The sequence below is a fragment of the Cervus canadensis genome, chromosome 32 (genome assembly GCF_019320065.1).
Source record: "Cervus canadensis isolate Bull #8, Minnesota chromosome 32, ASM1932006v1, whole genome shotgun sequence".
Classification (NCBI taxonomy): domain Eukaryota; kingdom Metazoa; phylum Chordata; class Mammalia; order Artiodactyla; family Cervidae; genus Cervus; species Cervus canadensis.
Window position 1 is genome coordinate 11,419,497 of NC_057417.1, and position 26,797 is coordinate 11,446,293.

At 43.6% G+C, this 26,797-nt stretch overlaps 1 long non-coding RNA gene across 2 annotated transcripts in view; it reads right to left on the reverse strand.

Annotated features, from left to right (window-relative positions):
- Positions 1–314: 314 nt before the first annotated feature.
- The window catches only part of LOC122433473, a 106,589-nt gene continuing 80,106 nt past the window's right edge, over positions 315–26,797 (reverse strand). For both annotated transcript variants that reach the window (XR_006267105.1, XR_006267104.1), the window contains 4 exons: positions 13,822–14,002; positions 13,427–13,490; positions 6,398–6,504; positions 315–388 (listed from right to left, as the gene is read on the reverse strand). This is a non-coding gene — a long non-coding RNA (uncharacterized LOC122433473). The remainder of the gene's footprint in view (positions 389–6,397; positions 6,505–13,426; positions 13,491–13,821; positions 14,003–26,797) is intronic.

The following is a 26,797-nucleotide window of genomic DNA, read 5'->3' on the forward strand; positions in this document are numbered from 1 at the left end:
GAGTTTGAGTAAACTCCAGGAGTTGGTGATGGACAGGGAGGCCTGTCATGCTTCAGTCCGTGGGGTCACAAAGAGTCGGACACGACTGACTGACTGAACTGAACTACTGAGCCTCTGACACTGTTGGTTGTCGCAGAACTCTGGGGCTGGCAACTATGTTTCTGAGAGACAGTGCCCCATTTCACAAACCCTTCCAGAAGGCCAGATAGCCCTGCAGAGGGGCACGGCACCCCAAAGTCCTCCTGTCTCCCACCCACTCTCTGGCCACAGCTTGCCCACCAAGATTTTTCAACTTCAATCAAGTCTGTTCTTACCCAGCCTGCAGTTCCTCCAGCTGCCGAAGTGTCTGTGATGGGAGGCTTGACTGTCTCGTGTTTGAGGATTTCATCTAAAGGATTCAGACAGACAATAGACAACTGCTTTCTTCCCTCCTGTGTCTGGCTGACAGAATCTGTCCATTTCCATCGTAATGGATAGGACAGTGCTTTGAGACTCTGGACCAAGGACCGCCAGTTTTATCTAACCCAAAGGCCTTTATTATAATAAGTAATATTAATGGACTCCTTACTGTCCCCAAATGAAACCCACACGTAATAGCGCCTATCTCTACTCATAACTATTTAAAAATGTCACATTACATAAAAATAATCTATTAGACTCTGTATTTCAATGTGTAACTACTCAGGCATGATTACAATTAGAAAGCTTAGGGAAATAATGAAATGTGTAAACTTTCATGGGCTTCCCAGGGGGTGTTATTGGTAAAGAACTTACCTGCCCATGCATGAGACATAGAGACACGGGCTCAATCCCTGGGCCAGGAAGACTCCCTGGAGAAGGAGATGACAACCCACTGCAGTATTCTTGCCTGAAGAATCCCATGGACAGAGGAGCCTGTGGGGCTACAGTCCATAAGGTCTCAAAGAGTCAGACACGACTAAAATGACTTAGCATGCGTGGACACACACAAACCTGCATATACCAACACCATGACTGTGACAGCTACAAACACAAGTGTCAGGGGGCTTGTATTTGGTGATTCAAATTCACAAGCAGTGTGGCCAGTGGTAACATGATTTTTTGAGATGGTGAATAACTCTTACTATGGTTCTGAACATATAGAGTACACCGTTGCCTTGATTTTCACAGTATCTTAAGAGTGTTTAACTTTCTGGAAAATTTGATATATATTAAAAGTGCAAAAAATACAATGTTTAAATTTAAAAGAGTTCTCTTAGCAATAGACTTAGATAGTAATAAATGGATTTTTTGCCTTTACAAATTGCTGAGCATTGTGCACTAAAGAGCCTCTTGATGAAAGTGAAAGAGGAGAATGAAAAAGTTGGCTTAAAACTCAGCATTCAAAAACTGAAAATCATGGCATCCTGTCCCATCACTTCATGGCAAATAGATGGGGAAACAATGGAAACAGTGAGAGACTTTATTTGGGTGGGGGGGAACTCCAAAATCACTTTAGATGGTGACTGCAGCCCTGAAATTAAAGACCCTTGCTCCTTAAAAGAAAAGTTATGACCAACCTAGACAGCATATTAAAAAGCAGAGACATTACTTTGCCGACAAAAGACCGTCTAGTCAAAGCTATGTTTTTTCCGGTAGTCATGTATGGATATGAGATTTGGATTATAAAGAAAGCTGAGTACCAAAGAATTGATGCTTTTGAACTGTGGTGTTGGAGAAAGCTCTTGAGAGTCCTTTGGACTGCAAGGAGATCAAACCAGTCCATCCTAAAGGAAATCAGTCCTGAATACTCCTTGGAAGGACTGGTGCTGAAGGTGAAACTCCAGTACTTTGGCCACCTGATGGGAAAAACTGACTCCTTGGAAAAGACCCTGGTCCTGGGAAGGACTGAAGGCAGGAGGAAAAGGGGACGACAGAGGATGAGATGGTTGGATGACATCACCGCCTTGACAGACATGAATTTGAGCAAGCTTTGGGAGTTGGTGATGGTCAGGGAAGCCTGGAGTGCTGCAATCCATGGGGTTGCAATGAGTTGGACACGACTGAGCAACTGAACTGAACTGAACTGAACATTGTGCAGGATGGCAGGATGGCTCCAGGCATCACTGGCGGTCTCATTTCCTGGACCTTGCCTACCAAATGTGACTAGCACCCTTCCATCATCATCATGATCAAAATGCTCCCCAAGTCCTCCAAACGTCCCCCAAGGGGCAGGGGTACTCCAAGGAGCACCACTGGCCTTACTTTCAGGCAGCATTCTCCCAGCTTTCCATCAGCCTCAGTTCACCTCTTCTATTCTGGTTTGAACCCCCAGGCCCAGTCCTTATTGCCTATAAGCAGATCTCAACACCCACTCCCCATGCACTGCCCTTAATTTCACTTCTGTCTTCATTTCTGGTCCCTGGTGAGTTTCCTCTCGGGCTATTAAGTTTGAGTGGGTATCCTCATGTTTTTATGATGTGCTGTCCAGCCTAACTATGCATCTGTGGCAAGAGAGGTTGCTGTCAGCCTCAGTTTCACCTGATAATTTACTGGAAATCACATGTGGTTCCATTTTCTCCCTGTCTCACTGCAGCTCCTGTCCTCATGGCGACATTGTTCAAGTATGGCCATTACAAGTCCATCCCACACTTTTGCTGTGGTTGGGTATCCCCAACGACCCCCAACCAGGGCTTCTCAAATCCACCATCTATAGTCATCACACCCCTGTTAGGACAACACCTGTTCCAAGTTTTTCATGACCGAGGCCTTGGTTCCTAACTCACCCCTGCAGTGTCAGGGCATCTGGTTCTAGAAAGGTCTCAGTCATGGCCTCATGACTCGCTCACTTGCCCAGAACCAACCTGCCCCCCCATGACAACCTGGTCACAGCTTCTCTCCCTCTGCAGTGAGTCTCCCAACTGCCCACCCCCAGGGCATCCCTCAGGATTGGTAGTGACATCAGGCAGGACCACATGAGTTAGGATTTCCCTGGTGGTCCAGTGGTTAAGAATCTGCCTCGCAAATACAGGGGACATGGGGGTTCGATCCCTGATCAGAGGACAGATCACACACACCATGGAGCAACTAAGCCCACATTACAACGACTGAGCTTGCAGGCCACAACTAGAGAGTCTGTGCACCACAGTGAAATCAATAAAATACTTTAAAAAAAAAAATACACGAATCAGCAGAGATATCCTATAACCTTGACCCTCAGGTACTCAGGGGTCAGCATGTCAATCCCTTTCTCCCCAGAAGGGGTCTCAGCCCCTAGGCAGCTGTGCCCTACTAGCTGTAACAACCCTCTAATGTATTAGTTTTCTGTTGCTTCTGTAACAGATGACCACACTCTGAGTGGCCTCAAACAAATGAATTCTCTATTGTTCTGGAGAGCAGACCTCTGAATTGAGTCCTGTAGGCTAAAGATGAGGTGTCGACAGAGTTCACTTCTTCTGTTGGTGCCAAGGAAGAGTCTGTTTCCTTGCCATTTTCAGCTTCTAGAAGCTTCCTCAATCCTTGGCTCATGGCCCTGCATCATATGGCCTTTTCTCCCTCTGCTTTCATCATCATCCCACCTGTTCTTCCACTGACCTCCTTGCCTCCCTTCCATAAGATTTGAGGCCCACCCAGATAGTCCAGGATCACACCCTCCCCAGCAAGATCCTTACCAGAGCTAAAGAGCTCCTCCTGCTAAATAAGGGAACATTCCTTGGATCCAGGAATTAGGACTTGGGTATGAAACTCCAATACTTTGGCCACCTCATGTGAAGAACAGACTCATTGGAAAAGACCCTGAGGCTGGGAGGGATTGGGGGAGGAGGAGAAGGGGACGGCAGAGGATGAGATGGCTGGATGGCATTACCAATTCAATGGACATGAGTTTGAGTAAACTCCAGGAGTTGGTGTTAGACAGGGAGTCCTGGCATGCTGTGATTCATGGGGTCGCAAAGAGTCAGACACGACTGAGCGACTGAACTGAACTGAACTGATCTTTGGGTGAGTGAAGGGGCATCAGTCAGCCCACCATACTCTCCACCACTTTATAAAAGAGAGTGGGAGTGTTGAAGTCATCAAACTAAAGAAGAAAAATGTTTACAAGCTGTTGCAAACATCTAGGGTTTCCACAATGATCCAGCAGGTAAAGAACCCACCTGCATTGCAGGAGACACAGGAGATGTGGATTCAATCCCTGGCTTGTGAAGATCCCTTGGAGGAGGAAATGGCAACCCACTCCAGTCTTCCTGCAGCCCTCTTCACCACTGGACAGAAAAGGAGCTAACAAGGTTTGCCTGGAAGTTTCTTGTCTTGTGTTAGTAATCATTACAGTAATGGGTCTCACCTTACCATGAATCTTACTGATAAGAAGTACAGAATTCTAACAACAAATAGAACACACTTTCTGTGCCAAGTCTATACATGTTTTATCTCCTTTGAATTACCCTCAAAAGCCTACTGGTGGTACCTTCCTTGTTTTCTGGACAAGGTAACAGAGGCACAGCTAAGTAGCTTGTCCAAGTTTTCCAAGTTAATGAGAGGCAAATCCACGATTGGGAGCCACACACATTTGGACTCAAGAGCCTGCTTCTAACAGAGAGCCTGCAGATCATTCTGCTGCCCAATTCTACCACCACATTGCTGTGTGACCTCAAGTCAGCCCCCTTCCCCCTCTGGGTGTTGGTTAAAGCAGAAGCAATAAGCTAGGTCAGGATTTCTTAAGCCTCAACTCTACTGACATTCCAGTGGCAGGGGCTGTCCAGAGCACCCTAGGATGTAGAGCAGCATTCCTGGCCTCCGCCCACTAGATGGCAGGAGCGTCCCTCTGCTCATCCCCTTCTCCATTGTGATAACCATAGATGTGGAGGAGGGACTCTCCCCTGGTTAAGAACCACTGAGCAGTCACCCATCAGGACTTGCCAAACTTAAAATATTCTGAGATAATTTCTTTCATTCTTTCTTTAGCTTCAATTTATGAATCGCTTTATATTCAGGAAGCTCTCTCAGCAGGCAAGAGTTCAGATGCAATGTGCAAGCTAACCAGTCTTATAAATTAGCACAAACATATGTCAGTGGTAATTAATTAAATACCTCCATCACATCACTAATAACACTGGCTAAGGACAATATTACCATTCAAAGTACACTGTTACCCATTTCTCAGTTTCGTATCACATGAGGTATAAGAGTAAACAGTTTGTTTAGGGGCTTAAACAAAAGCTGTTGCTTTTCATGTTGAAGGAAAGAGGAATCTCCCCAAATAGAAACAGAGTCTGCTCACCCTCCAATCCTGCCACTTTCTGCAAGATCTTCTCAAGGAGCCAATTTACATACGGTGGACCAAAAAACAAAAAAGATTGGTCCTCAGAGTTGGCTTATCTTTTTCCTTCTCCCTGTGGTCTCAGGATTGTGAGCTTGCCTCTTAGCTTCAAGTTTTTCCATTACATTGTTATAGAAGCTCTCCAGCCCAACTTCTACCTGGCACATATAATGTGTTCCTATCATTTGACTTCATCTCCCATTTAAATCAGTTTGGGGTTCTTTGGGTACTGACTGAAGCAATGAAAAATATAGACAAATGTCCAATTTTGTATTCCAACTCTACCACTGGTTGTGTGATTCTGGGCAAGTGCTTTAATGTCTCAGCCTCAGTTTTATCATCTTTAAAGTGGGAGTGGTACCACTTATCTCATGGATGTCCATAAAGATTAAACTAAATCATATCTATTAAGCATCTAGATAGTGCCTGGCAGGTACCGCTCCCTTTTGCCAAAGCACTGGGTCAGAAGGCAGAGAAGTGGCTTTGGGCTTCTCCCTTAGCTTCTTGCTCTCAACGATTGAAGAATAGAGCTCATGTACATGAGATGGTCTAGATGTATATAAAGAGACGGAAAGAGGTAAAATAGTCAGTCTGTGAATAATGAACATCTGACTATGCATAATCACTTTGGGAAACACAGATCCTAAAGTCTGAGTCCATGCTGCCTTTAAGCAGGATCGAATGTTCAGCTTGATCATGAGCTCGGTGTGGGAAGCTTCACCACACACAATTCACATGCAAATGTGGTCAGCCTGAAAAATCAGATCCACTGGGCTACCAAACTCCTGAATCAGAGGAAAAGAACAGAAGCAATATTCTACAGGATAAGTTTAAGTTTAGCATGAGAAACTAATCTGTGTGTGTGTGCTAAGTCGATTCAGTTGGGTCCAACTCTTTGTGACCCTATGGATTGTAGCCCAGCAGGCTCCTCTGTCCATGGGATTCTCCAGGCAAGATTACTGGAGTGGGTTGTCATGCCCTCCTCCAGGGGATTTTCCTGACCCAGGCCTCTATTAAAATATTTATCAGCTCTTTGCCTAATGACCCCTTTCACCTCCTGTATCAGTAAGCTTTTACTAGGTTATGGTGTGTAAAAGCAACCCACAAATCTCAGTGGCTTACAACTTAGCTTTATTCCACCATTTCTTTATTTGCTTGGAGTCACAGATCTTCTTCACCTCTGTTCCACATAAATTCTCATTTCAGGATACAGGTTGAAGGAACAGCATCTGTCAAACAAAGCCTCATGACAATCATAGGGCAAAGGGAAAGAGAAAGAGATCTGACTGAAACACACAATTTTAAAACAATTCTTTGAACATGCTTTGCATTACATCTACTCATATGCCATTGGGCAGAGCAAGTCATGTGGATAAATCTAACATCAATGGGTCAGACAACAGAAAGAACTAGTGAATATATAAGGATACATCTCCGAATTGTGTGGGGGGTAGAGGGGGCTTATGCTCCAAGCATTTCCAAGCCTTCTCTGATTTCAAACAAATTTTCAATTTTGAGAAGACAAACCAAGTGAAAGGCTTCTTATACACACAAAGAGAAGGTGAATCTCAAATCCTCCTGAAGGTTCTTAGGGTCCATGGACTCCAACTAGGGTCTTTCTAACAGATTTCCAACAGATCCCCTACTCTTTAAATTTATTTTGTTAGGGCAGGGAGGAATCCAGTTATGAGGACAATAACCCATGACAACATCTTTTTCAGGTATCTTTGTGGCTTTCAGGCATTTTCAGCAGAGGAATATTATAATTTCTTTCTAGACTTGCTATGGCTATGAAAAGAGTCTGCCTGCAATGCAGGAGACCCAGGGTCAATCTCTGGGTCAGGAAGATCCCCTGGAGAAGGGAATGGCAACCCACTGCAGTATTGTTGCCTGGAGAATTCCGTGGACAGAGGAGTTTGGCAGGCTATAGTCCATGGGGTCCCAAAAAGTCAGACACAACTGAATGGTTAACACTTCCACTTTCCTTCATGGCTATGATAGCTTTCACATTAGTAAAAGATGAAAGGACATATAAAGAAAATGGGATATGTATGCACCTTGGAAGGAGTGGGCCCCAAAGGAATATAGAAATGCTGTCACCAAATAATAAAAAGGATGGTGAACAGCCAAAACTACAAGGATTGAGGGATACCAGTTCTTCCATTGGTGCCTGAAATTTCTTCCACATCTAAGATGCTTTAACTCTAAGTTTAAAAATTAATTTCTCTACCCAGACTTCAAACCAACTGCAAAATCATTTTCTAAGTATAATACTTTCCTTCACACCACTCACTCTCCCCACTGCCACTAGGAAAGAAGCTCCCAAGTTGTCCCTCATTAACTATTTTATTTAAACAAAGGACCCTTTTCTTCCAATTCACTAGCTCCACCACCACCCCAAATCCCATCACTCATCTTCCTAGTTTTCTGATTTCCCTCATTTCCCCAATGACTTTCCTTGGAAAACTTTGCTGTCCTTGCTGGTCTCAGTCAGCATTCTGAACATTCTTGCAGCAGCAGTATGAATGTTCACATTGAATCTGTTATGTTCACTAAAGGAAAAAAGCTCACTCATCTTTGTTATCACCAATAACTATCTATCATATTGGCTATTTATGGAGTCCCTGATAATGTTCTAGGCTCTGTGCTCCAGAGTTTTCACTTATGAGAAGCACCTCTGAGTATAGGAGAGAATATATTATGACTCCAATTGAAGAGGTGAATCAGATGGGGACTCAGAAATGTGAAGTGCTTGCCCAAGGTCGCAGGAGCTAGAAACTAGCAGAGTAGGCATTCAAACTCAGTTTTGCCTGATCTCAGTGTCCATGTCTTCCTTCTACATCATGCTTCCCTCCACCTAAATACTGGATGAAACAAGCATTATGAAGGGCACGCCACGCTGGGCCGGAACAATGCCCATTAAGTGGAATTCACACCTACCTTGTACTTACTACACACTTCGATTCACTCAACAGACTGAGGAATGGAACGGGAGACACTTATTCCTCTCCAGACAATAAATCACTGGCTTTCTATCTGTCACCGGCTCGATTTTCCAAAGATTTGTTTTCGTCACTTTAATGAATTATTGGATCACCTGGAAATTGCTCAGAATTAACCTGTGGCTGACACTAATGGATCTGCAACACAAGTGTCAAGCTCTCTCTAACCAGTCCTATCCATCCTTTTACAAAGAGACCAGCTGCCCGGCACAAAGCGGTTCATTTATTCTGAGGCTGCATCTGCCCGGGTTGCTGTGGGGAGGTGAACAGGCGCCAGAAGAGCCTGCGGAGAACAAAATGGCGTCCTCTACCGCAGGGGCTTCTGGGCGCTGCCTGCTGCTTCCGCCCTGCCATGTGGGTGGAATCACGATAATCCCATTATAACTTGCCACACCATCCTCAGTTCTTTGGAGAGCCTTAGCAAGCTTCGAGCTTCTTTACTAGAATCCACTCTGTATCTTAAACATCCTTGAGTCCTCTAAGCTTTTAACTCCAGATCTATCCCGAATTCAAAGTTCTCTCCATCTCCCATGTTTCCAGCCTTATCAAGCTACTCCCACTTCAGGCCTCAATAGCTAGCACAAAGCAAGTTCTTTGTTCTCCCTGCTGCCCACTCTCAACCTTTAATATCCATTCACTACAGAGTGGCTAGAGTGATCACTTTAAATCAGATCATGCCAACTTCCACTCTGCTTAAAGTTCCCCCTGGCTTCCCACTCTACTTGACAGGAAATCGCCAAGAGCCTCCAAGACCTGGCTCTGTCCTCCACACCGCCTCCTTATCAACCTAGTACCTTGCTCCAGACTCTCCTTTGGCTCCCATCACTTGGGCGTTTGTCCCTCCCACATTCCACTCTGGTTTTTTAGTCTTGTTTTGCTAACCATCCATCCACAGCACTATGACAGAACTAGGCACATAGCAGGTACTTACTGTGTTGACTTGATCAATTAATCAGTTATTTTCAGAGTCTTAAGAAGGTGGTGGAGAATGGGGAAGTTGAGGGCTGCTGATCCCTTGTGAGTGGTTTTACAACAAAGCTCCACTCATGAGAAGCCCCATAGCTCACTGAGCTCCTCTGCCATTTCCCTTCATGCTCCAGTGTTAATTTGCAGGTTGTCAGTTGACTCCCTAGACAAAGAAGTGGTACACTTTTCCTGCAAAGGGCCGGATGGTAAACATTTGCCCCATTCAGTAGCTGTGACAGAGAACCCATGCTACCTTTTCCAGGAGGCATTCAGTCTCTGTCACAACTACTCTACACCGCCATTGTAGTGCAAAAGGTCAGAAACAACATGTAAAGGTACAGGCCTCCTATTGACAGTAAAACTTTATTGACCTGTGACAGGCTGGAGCTGGTCCACTGGCTATAGTTTTCTAAATCCTGTTTACAAGTTTCAGGAGTAACCTTAATACAAGGCTGGCCACCACTCACTAAGGGCCCACTGAAGAATGTCCAATATGGTAGAGATGAGAATTCACCCACTGCTATGGCAATCAAGAAAGCCCTGTCCATGGTCTTCCTTTTCTGGGAGAAGTCTTTCACATCATAAATGTGGGAATCAAGCCTGTCATCTATTACGGCTTCCCCCACAGACAAGGTATGCAGCCGTGAGTGTGTGTTGGTCACTCAGTCACGTCTGACTCTTTGTGACCCCATGGACTGCAGCCCACCAGGCTCCTCTGTCCATGGGATTCTCCAGGCAAGAATACTGGAGTGGGTTGCCATTCCCTTCTCCAGGGGATCTTCCTAACCCAGGGATCAAACCTGGGTCTCCCACATTGCAGGCAGATTGTTTATCATCCGGGCTACCAGGGCCACGTTACCAAATTATTTCTCCTATAAAATGGAACAAAATCCCTTAGGGTTTTTTTAAAGAGCAAAAGAGACAATGTTAAGTGATTCCAGGTGAAGTGAGAATCACCCAGCAAACACATACACACATGTGCAGGCACGTGCCCTGCAAATACAGTTTTGATTGTCCGTGCTCAGCCAACAACCTGGCTTTTGTCCTCCCAACTGATGTTTACAGTCTACAGGCACAGCTGAATTGCTCAGGACAACAGATGACATTCTTTGTAATGCTTTAGGGAAAGAGGTGAGAGAAAGATGAAGCAACTGGCAAGAAGGGAAGATTTTGGTAAAAAAATAAAAACAGGTTTTTGAAAGGGATTTTCATGCTGTATGTGGTATCTGATATAAAATCTCTCCCTTCACCCGCATGAGACTTTCTTATTACTGCATTGCAGAGTCGGGTCCATTTGTTTTTAGGGGGCTTTAAGGCATGAGCTTAGGACAAGTGCTCCCTTGCCTGGCACATTCAAGGTTCAGTAAATGCTAGTTGGGCTTCCCTGATAGCTCAGACAGTATAGAATCTTCCTACAATGTGGGATACCCAGATTCGATCCCTGGGTCAGGAAGGAAATGGCAACCCACAGTTAGTTCCCTTCCCATTTTACCTTCATCATTTTGTCTTTACAAAAAAAAATCTTGGTGATTCAGACTCAATACCAGAAATCAGCAAGTCTCAAGTATGGATGTTTGTTAAAGGAAGAGAGTAATTCAAATGAGGCTTGCCCGATAGAGATCCCTCAAGGACACACAAAGATGGCAGTAGAGATCCCTCAAGAACACACAAGAATGGCTTGCAATTAGCATACTCATTCTTAATATATAAATGGGTTATTCTAAAGTGCTGAAGTATGCTTAAAAGCAATTTGATTCTCAGTAGTTTAAGCATTCTCTTTGCAACCTTTCCTCCATGCTATTTACATTTCTTAAGAATGGGGAAACCAGAGACCAACCCTTTGCCTGAATTATAACAGATTACAAATTAATAATTATCCCAGTACTCCCTGGGAGAGAGAACTCAAATTTGAGCCATGGGAAAGAGAACTCAACCAGGTTCCAATTGATATTTTCCCATATGTGTTTGTTTGATCCTGAATAAATCACCTATTCTGTCTGGGTTTCAGCATCTTAACATATTCAAAAACACCTTGTGTGTATTGATTGGAAAAGTTAATATTGTTAAGATGTCAATATACTGAAAATGATCTACACATATTCTTGACATTGCCTAACATCTGAGCTGTGACTCATCTCCTGGGTGAGGTGCTCTAAAAAGTTATTATTTTTGTTGTTTGTCCTCCCCTTGTCCTGGAGATATGTGCATGCATGCACACACACACACACACACACACACACACACACACACAATTTTATCTCTTTTCTTGCTAATGTTTTTGGTATTATATTTAAGAATTTGATGCTAAAGCCAAGATTGTGAAGTTTTACCTTTATGTTTTCTTCCAGGGGTCTTATGGCTTTAGCTCTTATATTTAGGTCTTTGATCCCTTTTGAGTTGAACTTTGTCTTTGGTGTGAGGTTGGGGTCTAACCTCATTCTTTTGCACATGGAAATCCAGTTGTCCCAGCACCAGCTGTTGAAGAGACAATTCTTTCTCCACTGAATAGACTTGTCACCCTTGTTAAAAATCAATTGGCCATAGATATATGGATTTATTTCTGGACTCTGAAATCTATTCCATTGGTCTATATGTCTATCCTTATGTCAGAAGCACACTATTTTAATTATTATAGCTTTGTAATATGTTTTGGAATGGGGAAGTAGGAGTTCACCAACATAATTATTTTTCAAGATTGTTTTGGCTACTCAGGCCCCTTGAAAATCCATATGAATCTGAGGAACAACTTTTTCATTCCTGCAAGAAAGGCCATTATAAAACTCATAGGCCATTGAATCTGTACATCACTTCTATATATTGACTTCTTAACAATATTAAATTTTCCAGTCCATGAACACAGGATGTATTTTTATTTATTTAGGTCTTATTAAACTACTTTCAGTAGTTAAAGTAATTACATTTTTGTAGTTTTCAAGATATAAATATTTACCTCCTTGGTTAATTTTTTTCCTTTGATATTTTATTATTTTAGATGCTATTGTACAAGAGATTGGGCTTCCCAGGTGGCACTGGTGGTAAAGAATCCACCTGCAATGCAGGTGATGCAGGACACTCGGCTTCAATCCCTGGGTTGGGAAGATCCCCTGGAGGAGGGCATGGCAACCCACTCCAGTATTCTTTCCTAGAGAATCCCATGGACAATGCTACATGACTGAAGCATGCCTTCTTAATTTTTTTTTTTTTTTGGATTGTTCATTGCAGGTGTATATATTCAACTTGTGTTAATTTTGTCCCCTGCAACTTTGATAAATTTTATGTTAGCTCATCAGTAGCTTTTTTGTAGATTCTGGGGATTTTCTGTGTATAAGGTCATGTTGTCTATGAACAGAGATAATTTTCGATCTTCTTTTCCAGTTTGAATCCTTTTCATTTATTTTTCATGTCTAATTGCTCTTATGAGAATTTCCAGTACAATCTTGATTATCAGTAGTAAAAGCAGGCATCCTTGTCTCATTCCTAGTCTTAGAGAAAAAGTTTTCAGTCTTTCCCCATTGAATGTGTTAACTGTAACTTTTTCAGGAATGCTGTCTATTATGTTGAGGAAGTTTCCTTTATCCTTTGTTTTTTTCATGTTTTTTAACCATTAAAGGGTGTTGAATTTTATCAAATGCCTTTTCTTTATCATCTGAGATGATTGCATGTTTTTCTTCATTCTATCAGTTTTATGTGTTATATTGACTGACTTTCTTACATTGAGCCACCCTTGCATTCCTGGGAAAAATCCCACTTGGCCATGATATATAATCTTTTTAATATGCTGTTAGAAGCAGCAGATTCTATTTGGTAGTATTTGTTGATTTAAAATAACATTTTTAATAAAAGTCAAATCCTCAAAAATCCACTGTAGCCACATTGTAATGAACAGGAGGAGCTCTCTGTCTCCTGCCTACATATAATTAACTTATCCTCCTAGCAACTGCACTAGATTTTTACTTTGAAGTATAGATGATAGCTTAAATAACTGATCTTTTATATTCTTAAACATATATATGTTCTTGCGTGTGCCTGTCCCATGTATGTGTGTGTGTGCGTGTGTGTGTGTGTGGTTGAGGCAGTACAGCACAGTAGTCTACTCCAGGCTTCGGGAGTAAAAATCTCCCAAAGTCAGAAAGATCTGCACTCAGCTCCCAGTCCTGTGACACAGCATTTGTGAGAGCCTTACCAATGTCTTATCTTCCCTGATATTCAGTTTCATCACAGGATAGTTTCATCTCTAGCTCTCAGAGCTGTTAGGGAAAAAAAAAAGAACAAATGAGAGTCTGTATGTAAAATATTTAGCACAGTGCCTAGCATAAGACAGAAAGTCTCAATAAAAAGAGCAATTTGCTTATCAGAATAATTTAGATTTAACAAATTACAAGTGTGTTATGTTTGTGCATTTTTTTCTCCCTGGGAGGTTAGTTTTTTTTTTTTTGGAAAAGCTGCTCAGTTAACATGAACTTGAACTGGCGGCTGTGGTTACACCTACTCAGTGAGATGTGCCAATGAGATAATTCCATCAGGCATCCAGATATGGTCACAGAGAAGACTGACTGGAGATATGGACATCTTACTCACATGCTGAGTGCAGTGGTTCTGCTTTATCAGCGTGGGAAGGGGGGCAGTGCTCAGCCTCATCTAGCCTGATATTTCCTCTCTGATCTCCATTCTGGGCCAAGGGGAGGTGCATTCCATCACTAAGGTGGTGGGTGACTTCCCAGGAAGGAAGCATGGCTGAGTGGGTATCCCAGGCTAGAAGCTGTTGGAATTAAAAAAAAAAAAAATCAGGTATTTGAGCTGCAGTCTAAAGTCATGGCCTTGATTACAGACTAATAAAAGAGAAACTGCTAATATCACTGCCTTGTTTCTCGGCTTTTTCTCAAGAAATGGTACTCTGTTTAGGGTAGACTCACCTTTCTGCAACACCCCGTATGAAAGAAAAAAATGCATCCAATTCCAGAAATGATGCAGCAATTTTAAAAGCTGAAGTATGCTTAAAGAATCACTGTGACCAAAGTTCAGCATTGGGGTGATTGTATGCTGGCTAAGAGCAAGGTCTCAGCCAACAGAGTACCTCCCCTGAGGTCCAGAATGTTCCACCAGTGACCTGTTAGCTGTGTGATCTTGGACAGGGCACTTCCTCTCTCTGCACCTTAGTTCTATCATCTGTACAATGGTATAATAATAAAAGCTCTTGGGGGAGGAGTAGATGAGACTATGTGTTAAGCTCTGAGAGCAGAGCCCAGCACATCATAAGTATTCAATACATAAGAGCGATGATTCATTTAGCCAACATTTAGAAGAGTTCATGACAGTAACTCCCCAAAGGGTAGTTGTGAGAAACAAATGAGATTACACAGCTCAAGTGCTTGGAACAGAGTCAGCGCTCAAATCAAGGTTTACTATCAGTATATTAAGGGGAAGAAGTTTACAAAATACTGATATAGAGCATGATTTCATTTTTCAAATATGCAGAGGAAGGGGAATGGGTACAAAGCTCCTTCTTCTCCTTCCCCTGAACCCCTGGTGCTGCTCCAGAAAACCTCAAATATCTAACAACACGTTCCACCCTGGAGTGTTAGGAAGAGCATGTTGCAAGTGGTTGAGAAGCCTTCGATACCCAAAGGCAAGAGTTTCCTAATGGGATCTTAGGCACCTCCACCAGCTGTGCCAGATTCTGACCCTCATTCAAGACCCAGGTCTCCTGGAACAGGGGTCTTCACCCTGCAAGTCATGGACCCCTTTGCAGTCAGAAAGCCCATGACTCCTCCTTACAATAATGTGTTTAAATGCATAAGAGAGACTACATGGGGTTACAAAAGAAGCCTATAATTTGGCATAAGCTATGATTTTTATAGGGCTTCCCTGATGGCTCAGTTGGTAAAGAATCCGCCTGCAGTGCAGAAGACCTGGGTTTGGGAAGATCCCCTGAATAAGGGAAAGGCTACCCACTCCGGTATTCTGGCCTAGAGAAGTCCATGGACTGTACAGGCTATGGGGTCACAAAGAGTCAGACACGACTGAGCAACTTTCACTTTCTTCGTGATTTTTATAAGTGAAAGTCACAGATACTACTAATACCATTATCATTTTTGTTTGTATTCATAACTGATTGAAATGCTAATTTTTAGTGGAAGTTAGTTAAAACTGATATGTAAAATTTCCTCTTTCAATGCACAGACTCCTGAATTCTATTCACAGATATTGTGGGTCAGTGGTCCAGAGGTGAGAACCCTTGCTGGGATAAATATCCATTAGGCCTACCCTCTTAGGCTTCCCTGATGTCTCAGACAATAAAGAATCTGCTTGCAATGCAGGAGACCCGGGTTCAATCCCTGGATCAGGAAGATCCCATGGAGAAGGAAATGACAACCCACTCCAGTATTCTTGCCTGGGAAATCCCATGGACAGATAAGCCTGGGGGGCTACAGTCCGTGGAGTTGCAAAGAGTTCACAACTGAGAGACTAACACTCAGGCAGGCTGACTGAGTCGTTAAGATTTTGTTGTTTATTTCAGGAACAACAGACGTTCCATTATGCTCCTTGAAATCTAAGTGAATTGATTCAGAACACATAGCTTATCACCTTCTTTTAATTATGAGATTGAGAAAAACTACAAGTGCACCTTATGTTGAGGGAAAAATCCATCTAATTGGAATTGAATGGTATCAACAGCTAATTCTTTTTTTTTAACACAATGATTCTACATAGAGTAAATTGGTTTGGCTGATCAATGGAAAAGAATACTCTTTTAGGGCTTAATGAGAATAATTCCTTCTTTCCTTACAAAGTTCTCACAGCTAGATGGATGTTCCTCTTGTCACCAAGTTTGGAAGTGATGCTGCCTTGCTTTTCATTAAAAAAAACAAAACACACAACCTTTTCTGAACCTTTTTATCACAACAGATTTTATATGCACACATGTGTGTGCACATGCATATGGATACATTTTATCCCAGAGTTATGAAACTATGATGAATAATTCTGTACCTAACAGAGAAAGCCTTTTGAGATTGTTTCCAGCAAGAAACAGCTAGAAGAGGTGAAGGACACAAGAGACTAGAGAGAGTGAGAGGGCAAAGTGATTCCTGATTCCCCTGAAACAAACATGTTTCCTTTTTTATCTTCCATTATCAGATCGGTTATGGTGACTTTGCTATCAGGGAAACCATCCTTAGAACATTTACCCCAGTTTCAAGGATCAAAAAAATAAAAAGGGTTACAGAATGTCCCTCTTTTGATTTTCCCCTGCCTACGATTATCTATTGCTTCTCAAAGCAGAATCCCAAATATAGTCATTTCCTACTGTATCTGCAGCACATACCCAGTGCAAACACCTTTCCTTAATATACACTATTTAACAATTTCGCTAAGTAAGGGCATATCAGAAAAACCTGGTATAGGTTGTGTGCATGTGTGCTAAGTCACTTCGGTCGTGTCCGACTCTTTTCAACCCTGTGGACTGTGTGGTCTGCCGGGCTCCTCTCTGTCCTTGGGATTCTCCAGACAAGAATACTAGAGTGTGTATACATGGCAATGCCCTCCTCCAGGGGATCTTCCTGACCGAAGGGTTGAACCCGCATCTCTTACATCTCCTGCATTGGCAGGTGGGTTCTTTACTATATGCATCACCTGGGAAAGCCCCCTGGTATAGGCTGGGCTGTGGTTATTTCAATACAAAACCAAGTCAAAAGTTTGGTTTGGTCAAGTCAGTCAATTCTAGGAAGATATAAAGGAATAGAACTACCTATGAGGGTGAAGATTCTTACCTCTTCTTATGAAGCATCTAGCTATTGAAATCATTCAATTTTATCTTCCAGGACAGTCTAAAGAGGTAATTGAAAGCCTACTTGAACTTAAGACCAAGAAATTCAATGTGTTTATGGATGTTTGCCTCATATATGTCTACACCATGTATGTATTCACAATGATCGTGCCTTTTATGTGTCTGATCCTCATATCTGTGCATGTCAGAGCTGATACGCAATGTGGGTTAAATGACCAGCAGATGTTGCCTTTGCCTGGTCTCCAAGATTATGTTTTGTGGCTTGCTTACAAATGCCAGCAAAGAAAACTCAGCCATGCTTAGTATAGTCAAGAGCCCTAGATGTTGAGAATCTGAATCCCTGAATCTATGAGATACTGTGACACTGCATTTAGATGAGCAAACGTGGAGAAGTTGAGTTACAAGTAGGACTTTTGACAGCAAAAATATCATTTTCATATTTTTCTGGCAATTCTCTACAATGGAGTTGAAAGCAACCTTAGGATGGATTTTTTTTAAGACAAACCATGAGACATTTTGTCGAGTGAATGAACATTAAATAGAAAAGTATAGGAGACATGGATGTAAAAGCTGATTGGTACCAGGCTGGGGAGGGCCCTGAATGCCAGGTTGAAGCAAATGGCCTTGGAGAACCCATCAGTGGCTCTGGCCAAGCAAGGCATGGCACAATGGGGGGCAGATGTGCCATAACCAGGGAGGTCCTGGCATTGGCCATGGACCAGTGTGGGCGCAGTATAACAGGTACACTGGGTGGGTCTTCATGGAAATGGAACTGAGTGAACATGAGTCCCAGTCCTCCACTGACTGCCCAACTCCAGACTCTGCTGGGCTCTCAGCTTCTAGAATTGCATAAATGCTCATTCCCATTTATTCTTTCATTAGTTCATTTAACCCATGTTCATTATGGGTCTACTATGTTGCAGCCTCTCTCATCAGTACTGGGGTTTGAGCAGTAAATGGAATGCCATGCTCAAACCAAATACCTGTCCTTGTGGGGTGTTCATTCTTACTTGGAGGAGACAGAGACAAGACATACATAAAAATAATAAATTATATACTATATGAGGCAAGAGTAAGTGCTTAGGAGAAAATCTGATAACATAGACAAGGGAGTTGGGAAGAGATGGCCAGTTGAGAAATATAGATCGGGGAAGATCATGATATTCCAGGGAAATGCGAGGATATAAGGAACAAGCATGTGTCTGACGAAAGAGAACTTTCATCAGAGGAAAGGGTAAGTTCAGAGGCCCTGATGTGGGAGCTTGTCTGCCATGCTCAAGAGATTATGAAGAGATCAGCGTGTCTGGAGTGAACGTGGGGGAGGTGAGGGCAGAGAGATGAAGGAGCTCACAGTAAAGGCATTGATTCAATCTGACTTCTAGAAAGAGTGAGCTACAGGAGGTCGGGAACAAAGCTCGCATTCTTCAAACCAGCATTAGGACCAACAGGACTAAAGGAAATTACAGTTGCTGGCATGTTTGCGCAGAGCCCTACACAGTTGGTAACAACATTGACAAATTGCACGGTGAGCAGGGTTCCTTATGTAGTTCCCAGATAGTCTGAATTTAGAGCCCCTGAAAAAGCAGAATCCAGTTGGTTGCAATCTCTGCTCACCTTAAAGGACCTGAGGTCTGTGGTCCAATATCTGCCAACCCTTTCTCTCCAGATGATGGACTCATCATCCAGTTGGATTGATCCACTAGGCCCTGAGGGGAGGCAACCCAAAATACCAAAAACCTGATCTTGAGGGAAACTGTGAGGCTCAGGCTCCCCTTCATTCTGCCCTGGTTCTGCCTTCTTTTCAAACACATCTGGATTTCAAAGGAAATTGAAGCCAAGTGGCACCAGTGAGTCACAGATGCTGAACCCCTCAGATGGGTTTTACACAATCCATTTGCTATTCAGTTTTTTTTATCTTAATATCTCCTGTCTTTCCTTTCTTTTTCCTCCTCCTTCTTCTATAAATATTCTTCTTATGTGCAGAGATAGAAAGTGTTTTGGTTGTTTTATTTTTGGGCCAACCAGAGCCCTACCCAGGCTTCCCTGGTAGCTAACCTGGTAAGGAAGTTGCCTGCAATGCAGGAGAACTGGGTTCCATCTCTGGGTTGAGAAGATCCCCTGGAGAAGGGAAAGCCTACCCACTCCAGTATTTTGCCTGGCGAACTCCATGGACAGAGGAGCCTGGCGGGCTATAGTCCATGCAGTCACAAAGAGTCGGACACAACTGAGCAACTGACACACACACATAGGACCCTTCCTTCCTCTTCCTGCTGATGCCACTTGGCACAACCTCCAAACTGGCTTCTTGTCCAATCAGTCCCCTTACTTGCCAGGAGGAAGACATCTCACTCCATCTTTCACGCTTCCAGTCCCACGTCTGCCGGACCCACAACAAACAGTAGGTGAGAGTTTTTGTGGTTCCCCTGGGAGGAGCTATAATTTGGCAGATTTTTTAATTTGGGAATTTTTATCTTTATTCTGTAAATTACCTCAAAGGGTATGTCCCTTAAAAAGAAGCAGTTCTTTAATAAGGCTGCACGGTATGGAACAAGTCACCACTTGCCTGCATGCTCAACGGCTGCTTGAAGAGAAATGCTTCTTGCTTGGGAAGTGTATTTTGGCAGGGTGTATAATAGACATTAAAAAATCCTGATTCAATCCTGTTTGGTATTACTTGAGAGCAGTCTGGCTTGAAAAGATTTGAGAGTAGCTATGAGTTTGGCCTTGTCCACCTTAAGAGTCTTTGGGTTTGGTGAGACTTTATGAGCATGTAAAGTTGTCCTCACTAAAATATCTCATCACAATAACACACTGATTCTCTCTGCTCCTTAGAGGGCCAATAAATCCATGTCTCATTTTTGTTTACAGTTAAACACTTGCACATCTCTGCTCCACTTAGGACCAACCTCAGTGGTCCTAAAACTTAGGTAGCTTATCCAATCCAAATGGAGTCAAGCATCTTTGACAAGGAGCCTCCTTAGGCCTCCTTAGGCCATTCTTGCTGTTGTTGGAGCTACAAGATATCACTGTTGAAGATCAGTTTTGCACAACTCCAAGATGCTCCACGTTGGAAAGTAAATTCCAACAGAAGCGTCAGTGGTTCTTTGAGGAAAAGCAACCCCACTTCCGTAAGGTTCAGCACAGCCAGTGGTGTTTTCTGCTCAGTTTTGTAAAACTGCATCTCTTTAACACTCCAGAAATCAGTCACTGGCCTCAGGAACAGAGCCTGGTATTAGGGTGTCTGAGTCAGTGGCAGCTTACTGCACCCACCAAGGCTATACCCAAAATATCTCTTCTTTATAAAACCACAGACTCTATCTTTGAGCTGAGCACTATAATGATCTCAGGGCTGTAATGCAGTTAGGACTTCCCCTTTCTTTAAAGTAATCTAATCTCAGGGGTCTTCTTGTTCTCGCCTGCCCATTTGACTTGGTCAGAGCCTCCTGTCAACCTGGTCAGATCTGTTTAACTGAGAGTGGAATAGCAGAGATGAGCTACCTGCTGAATAACACCCCTCAACAACACACGCACGCACACACACACACACACACACCTCTAAGTCGCAGGAGGACACTGGACCCAGATGAAAAACTACATTTCCCAGCTTCCCTTGCAGGAAGGAGCAGCCAATAAGAAGGGAGTGGAGGCCATTGGGTGAGATTTAGAAAAAGACTCTTGATCTTTTCTCCTTGCTTCCATCTGGAGGCCAAACTTGTGAGGGGAACCCCACACCCCATCAAAGTTCTCTTGGACCATGAAGTGACCTTGAGGATGGAAACCATTAGACAAGGATGTTAGAGTGAAAAAATAGGAAGACTTTGGGTCCCTGATGACCAGGAACTTCTGGGAGACCTCAGGCTGCCTTTAATTCATCTTTTAGCTGGACTTCTCAAACTTTAATGTACATACTAATCATATGCTAACATGCAGATTCTGATTTGGGAGATCCAGGGAGGAATGAGATTCTGCAATTCTCACATAACTCTAGGTTAGTGTTCCCAGATAAAACACAGAAAAGTGAAAGTAAAAATCACTCAGTCATGTCCGACTCCATGGACTATACAGTCCTTGGAATTCTCCAGGCCAGAATACTGGAGTGGGTAGCCATTCCCTTCTCCAGGGGATCTTCCCAACCCAGGGATTGAACCCAGGTCTCCCGCATTGCAGGCAGATTCTTTACCAGCTGAGCCACCAGAGAAGTCCAAGAACACTGGAGTGGGTAGCCGTTCCCTTCTTCAGGGGATCTTCCCAATGCAGAAATCAAACCAGAGTCTCCTGCATTGCAGGCAGATTCTTTACCAGCTGAGCTATTAGGGAAGCCCTTAAAACACAGAACACCCCATTACATCTAAATTTCATATAAACAAGTAAGTTTTTAGTATAAATATGTTCTAAATATAGATGCATGAGATATACCTATGCTCAGAAAGATTTGTATAAATATGACCCAAATATAACAACGTGAGTTAACAGGGGAACATCCTTTTAGGTACAGCAAAAAATGCATATGAGTTCTAAGGAACTTAGACTTCACAAGGTGGGTGGATTTCTAGTCTTTTTATTTTTTTTTTTAGTATTGATAGCAAAGGAAAAAAAGCACCCAATCTAAGTCAGATTTTTAAAACACCAGTGGAAAACGTACTTGGGAAACTCCTGGACTGCAAGATGAGATGTCCAGCAGGTCACCATGAGTAGCAGCTGGGCATCAGCTGTTTGAGGCCAGAGGACTCTCTGCCTGTCTCCCTGATGTTGGCTTTTGTCCTATTAGTGCCTCTATCTACTCACCAGGAACTAGCTTCTCCTTTACCACTGGTTCCTAATCCTTCTCTATTTTCACCTTGCCCAGATTTTCACCACGATGCCAGCCCCAGCCCCAGGTCTCCTGGAGGAGTAAAAGAGGCACCACGACTCAGGGCATGGACTCAGATTTACATCGTGGTACTGTCACTGTTACTGTTAATACAATGGTAGGGACGTGGTCATACTCTCTGTGCACCAGCTTCCTTGTCGGTAAAATAGGGAGACAGTGGTACCCACCATGTAGGATTGCTGAGTTTGCAATAAGGTGAAATGTGCAAAAGGCCTTAGACCAGCTACTGACACAAAGTAAGCACTAAATAAATCCACACTGGCTGCTATCACAGCATTGCCTTGACCTCAAGTCCTCATTAGTTTTAAATCTCTGGGCAGAAGGAAGAGGCTCTGGCTTCCTCGGCTCCCTGGGGCTGTCAGTGCAGGGGCTGTGAGGAGGTTAATGGTGCCTCTGGGAAGGTGAGACCTTGGTGCTGTGGGAACCCAAAAAAAGAGTATCAGCCTTGCCTTATTTGGGAACAGCATCACAGAGAGGTGAGACTGAGCATCTTGAAGACAAGTAGGGGGTTTCCAGGAGGGAGAGGGCAAGAGCATTCCAGGCAGAAGTGTAGCAGAGCAGGATGAGCCCAGCCCTTAGCACGCAGCTATTTCTGTGCCTCATTACTCCACACTGTATTACTTGGCAACAGGTTTTGCTCAGCCATTGCTTGGTCTCTCAGTGGGCCCCGCCCACAAGCAACCGCCTGTCAATCAGCGACCCTTAGTTGTCCTGCTCAGCTATTGGTCAGTGCCGCAGTGGGCCCCGCCCAAAAGCAGCCACCTGTCAATCAGCGATCCCTAGTTGCCCTGCTCAGCTATTGGTCAGCGCTGCAGTGGGCCCTGCCTACCGGCAACTGTCAGTGAGGGACCATCGGAGAAGTGATTCAGTCAAGGGTCAGTGGTGTGGCGATCATCAGGTGGAGAGTGAGGTTAAAGGCAGATTCAGGCCTTCTTCCAGAGGCCCTCCAGCTCACCCAGCCTTGGGCCAATGGGTGAGCTGGAGGGCCCAGGAACAGACTGCAGACTATGTCCTGCAGGGGTCCGGCGCCCTCACTAAGGCCCTCCACTAGCCTTGGCCCAGGCCTTGAGGCAGCGGTGAAATCCTCACTCCTGTCTCTCTGACCTAATAGCAGAAGCCGTCTGCCGGGTCACAGTCTGTGAAACCGGCCTCCCCATTTAGGTGGCCTGAGGAGACTGAGGGCCAGTTGGGTTGGGCGCCTGGCTCCCTCAGGGACGACAGCTGGGCGGGAGGTGGGAACCTGGCCCTGAAGGAGCTGCCAATTGAGATCTGCCTGCACTTAACCAGGACTGGAACCTTGGAGGGTGAAAACTGTGCCTTGGGACTTTGTCCTTTCTCGGTCAGAACAGAGAATAGCACTTGTTTTGTACAGATTTACAGGAAAATCATTACCTGACCATGACCTGACCTCAAGAACAAAGGTTCTGACACCCAAGAAGTTAGCAACAACTAACAGGAGTGAGACAGGAGGGAGAGAAAGGTTCACTGCTACCTCAAGGCCTGGGCCAAGGCTGGTGGGGGGCTTTAGTGAGGGCTCTGAAGCCCTGCAGGATGTAGTCTCCAGTTTGTTCCAGCTCACCCACTGGCCCAAGGCTGCGTGAGCTGGAGAGCCTCTGGGAGAAGGCCTGAATCTGCCGCTAACATCACTCTCCACCTGATGACCACCACACACTGACCCTTGACTGAATCACTTCCCCAATAGCTCCTCATTGACAGTTGCCAGTCATTGCCCCCCGTCACCTTTTGCTTTTAAAGGGCCTTGCCGAAAGGTTTCAGTAACTTTGGGGTTCTTAGGCCATGAGCCACCCAACTCCTTGCATAAATCTGTAATAAACCTTTCTCTGTTCCAGACTCTATAATGTTTTGGTATTGATGCGCCTCACTATGCATCAGGCACACAGACTTGAGATTCAGTACCAGAAGGAAGACCTTTAAACAAAAGGAACAGAAAGTGTGGCAGAGCTTGATACCCTCTTGGAGTTTCACTAGCCCAGCAGTAAAGACATGTTATGAGATGGAGCAGCAAGAGGTTAAGATGAGGAGGTCAACAGGCAAGATAAAGAAGGTCCTTTATTGGCAAACTCAGGAGTCTGAACTTCATTCAACTAGTAATTGAACTAGTGATCCCAGCCTGGAGTCTGTGAGTTCACTTTGAGAATTTTTCTTAGAAAACTTCTGATGGGATAATTAGAGAAAAGTTAATGTCACCTCTCTGAGACTCATTTCTCTCATCTGTAATGGCAATAGTAATTGTCGTTTGCTGTTCAGTTGCTAAGTCGTGTCTTAATCTTTTATAACTCCATGGACCGCAGCATGCCAGGCTTCCCTGTCCTTCACTATGTCCTGGAGTTTGCTCAAACTCATGTCCATTGAGTTAGTGATGCCATCCAACATCTCATCCTCCACCCCTTTTTCCTTTCTCCATCAATGTTTCCCAGCATCAGGGTCTTTTCCAGTGAGTTGGCACTTCCCATCAGGTGGCCAAAGTATTGGGGCTTCAGCTTCAGCATCAGTCGTTCCAATGAGTATTCAGGGCTGATTTTCTTTAGGATTGACTGGTTTGAGCTCCTTGCTGTCCAAAGGGACTCTCAAGAGTCTTCTCTAACACCACAGTTTGAAAGAAACAATTCTGCGGCAGTCAGCCTGCTTTGTGTCCAACATCCATACATGACTACTGGAAAACCCATACAGACCTTTGTTGGCAAAGTGTTGTTTCTGCTTTTTAATATGCTGTCTAGGTTTGTTATAGCTTTTCTTCCAAGAAGCAGGCATCTTTTAATTTCATGGCTGCAGTCACTGTCTGCAGTGATTTTGGAGCCCAAGAAAATAAAATCTGTCACTGTTTCCATTTTTTCCCCATCTATTTGCCATGAAGTGATGGGACTGGATGCCATGGCCTGAGTTTCTTGAATGCTGAGTTTTAAGTCAGTTTTTTCACTCTCATCTTTTACCTTCATCAAGAGGCTCTTTAATTTCCTCTTCACTTTCTGCCATTAGAGTAGTATCATCTGCATTATCTGAGGTTGTTGATACTTCTCCTGGCAATCTTGATTCCAGCTTGTGAAACATCCAGCCCCACATCTGACATGATGTACTCTGCATGTAAGTTAAATAAGCAGGGTGGCAATATACAGCCTTGATGTACTCCTTCCCCAGTTTTGAACAAGTCTGTTGTTCCATGTCCAGTTTTAATTGTTGCTTCTTGACCTGCACACAGGTTTCTCAGGGGGCAGGTAAGTTGGTCTGGTATTCCCATCACTTTAAGAATTGTCCACAGTGTATGTGATCCACACAATCAAAGGCTTTAGTGTAGTCAATGAAGCAGAAGTAGATCTTTTTCTGGAATTCCCTTTTATTCCTGTGGTCCAACAGATGTTGGCAATTTGATCTCTACCTTTTCTGAATCCAGCTTGTTTATCTAGAAGTTCTCAGTTTACATACTGTTGAAGTCTAACTTGAAGGATTTTGAGCATTACCTTGGTTGCATGTGAAATGAACACAATTGTGTGGTAGTTTAAACATTCTTTGGCATTGCCCTTCTTTGGGATTGGAATGAAAATTGATCTTTTCCAGTCCTGTGGCCACTGCTGAGTTTTCCAAATTTGCTAACTGATTGAGTGCAGCCCATTAACAGCATCATCTTTTAGGATTTGAATTAGCTCAGCTGGAATTCCATCATCTTCAATAGTTTTATTCATAATAATGCTTCCTAAGGCCCACTTGACTTCACACTCTCGGATGTCTGTCTCTAGGTGAGTGACCATACCATCCTGATTGTCTGGGCCATTAACACAATAATAATAGTGCCTGCCTTATTGGATTTTAAGGATCAAGTAAGTTACTATATGGCAAGTAATAAGAATAGAGCTTGGCACATAGTAGTTGCTCAATAAATTCCAGTTATTGTTGTTCTTATTAGTTCAGTGAAGTTTAAAAAATGAATCTGGGCACTTTTAGGTCATTTGGGTGGCCCACTTATAGCCTGGGACAGCAATGGGATTACAATACCTGTGTTTGCATTAGCACTTGTGATCCCACTGGCACCACTTAGCATATCTTTCATCATCGTGGATTAATGGGGAAAGAACAAAGGTGGATTTTATCCATCAGGGGTGTTTTTGTAGCAGGTGAGGTTCCAAAAGTGTCAGGGTATGATGTTCAAAAAAGGTGACACATCTTGTTCATAGTGAGGAAAGTGATGGGAGGACTGAGCCATCTCAGGACCAGAGCACAAAGCAGAATCTCCATGAGAAGGAATCTACATCACCGCAGCCAGCAGGGCGCCACAATCTCTCTGCCAAGGGCACTTTAGTTTTGGCACAACAGCATCATCCATCCCATTAAATTAATCTTGTTAATTTAAATGTTATGGGTTTCATAGTCTTACATTTTTTAATTTATAAATTTGGCTTTGTTGTATAAGAGCTATTAGCATACAGACTATATGCCAAGCTTTATGTTGGTACATATTTAAACAACAATATAGTAGTAAACATAATTTAGGTCAATACTAGGAGTCTGCAATTTTTGTATTATTACTCACATTTGAGAATATTGTAGACAGCCGGGAGGGCGTTGAAGGGCTGGAGTCTGTGTTTCAGAAAATTCAGGAAGTGTAAGGTTCTGTTGTCTCAACAGCACAGGTTGCTATGAGAAACTAACAGCCTTGTGGAAATAACACTACATTTCCTCGTCGGGACTCTGCATCTGGAGTAGGTAACCAGCGGTCGTGGTTTGCCTGCGAGCAGGGCCAGCTTCATGAGCCTGCAACGTGTGCAGGTCCAACACTCAGAAGGAGACCACATTTCCGTTAATGCCCTGTGGTCACAGTCCTGAAATTCTTCAGACATTCTGAACGAGGGCCCTGGACTTTCGTTTTGCATCAGGCCCTGCAAAAT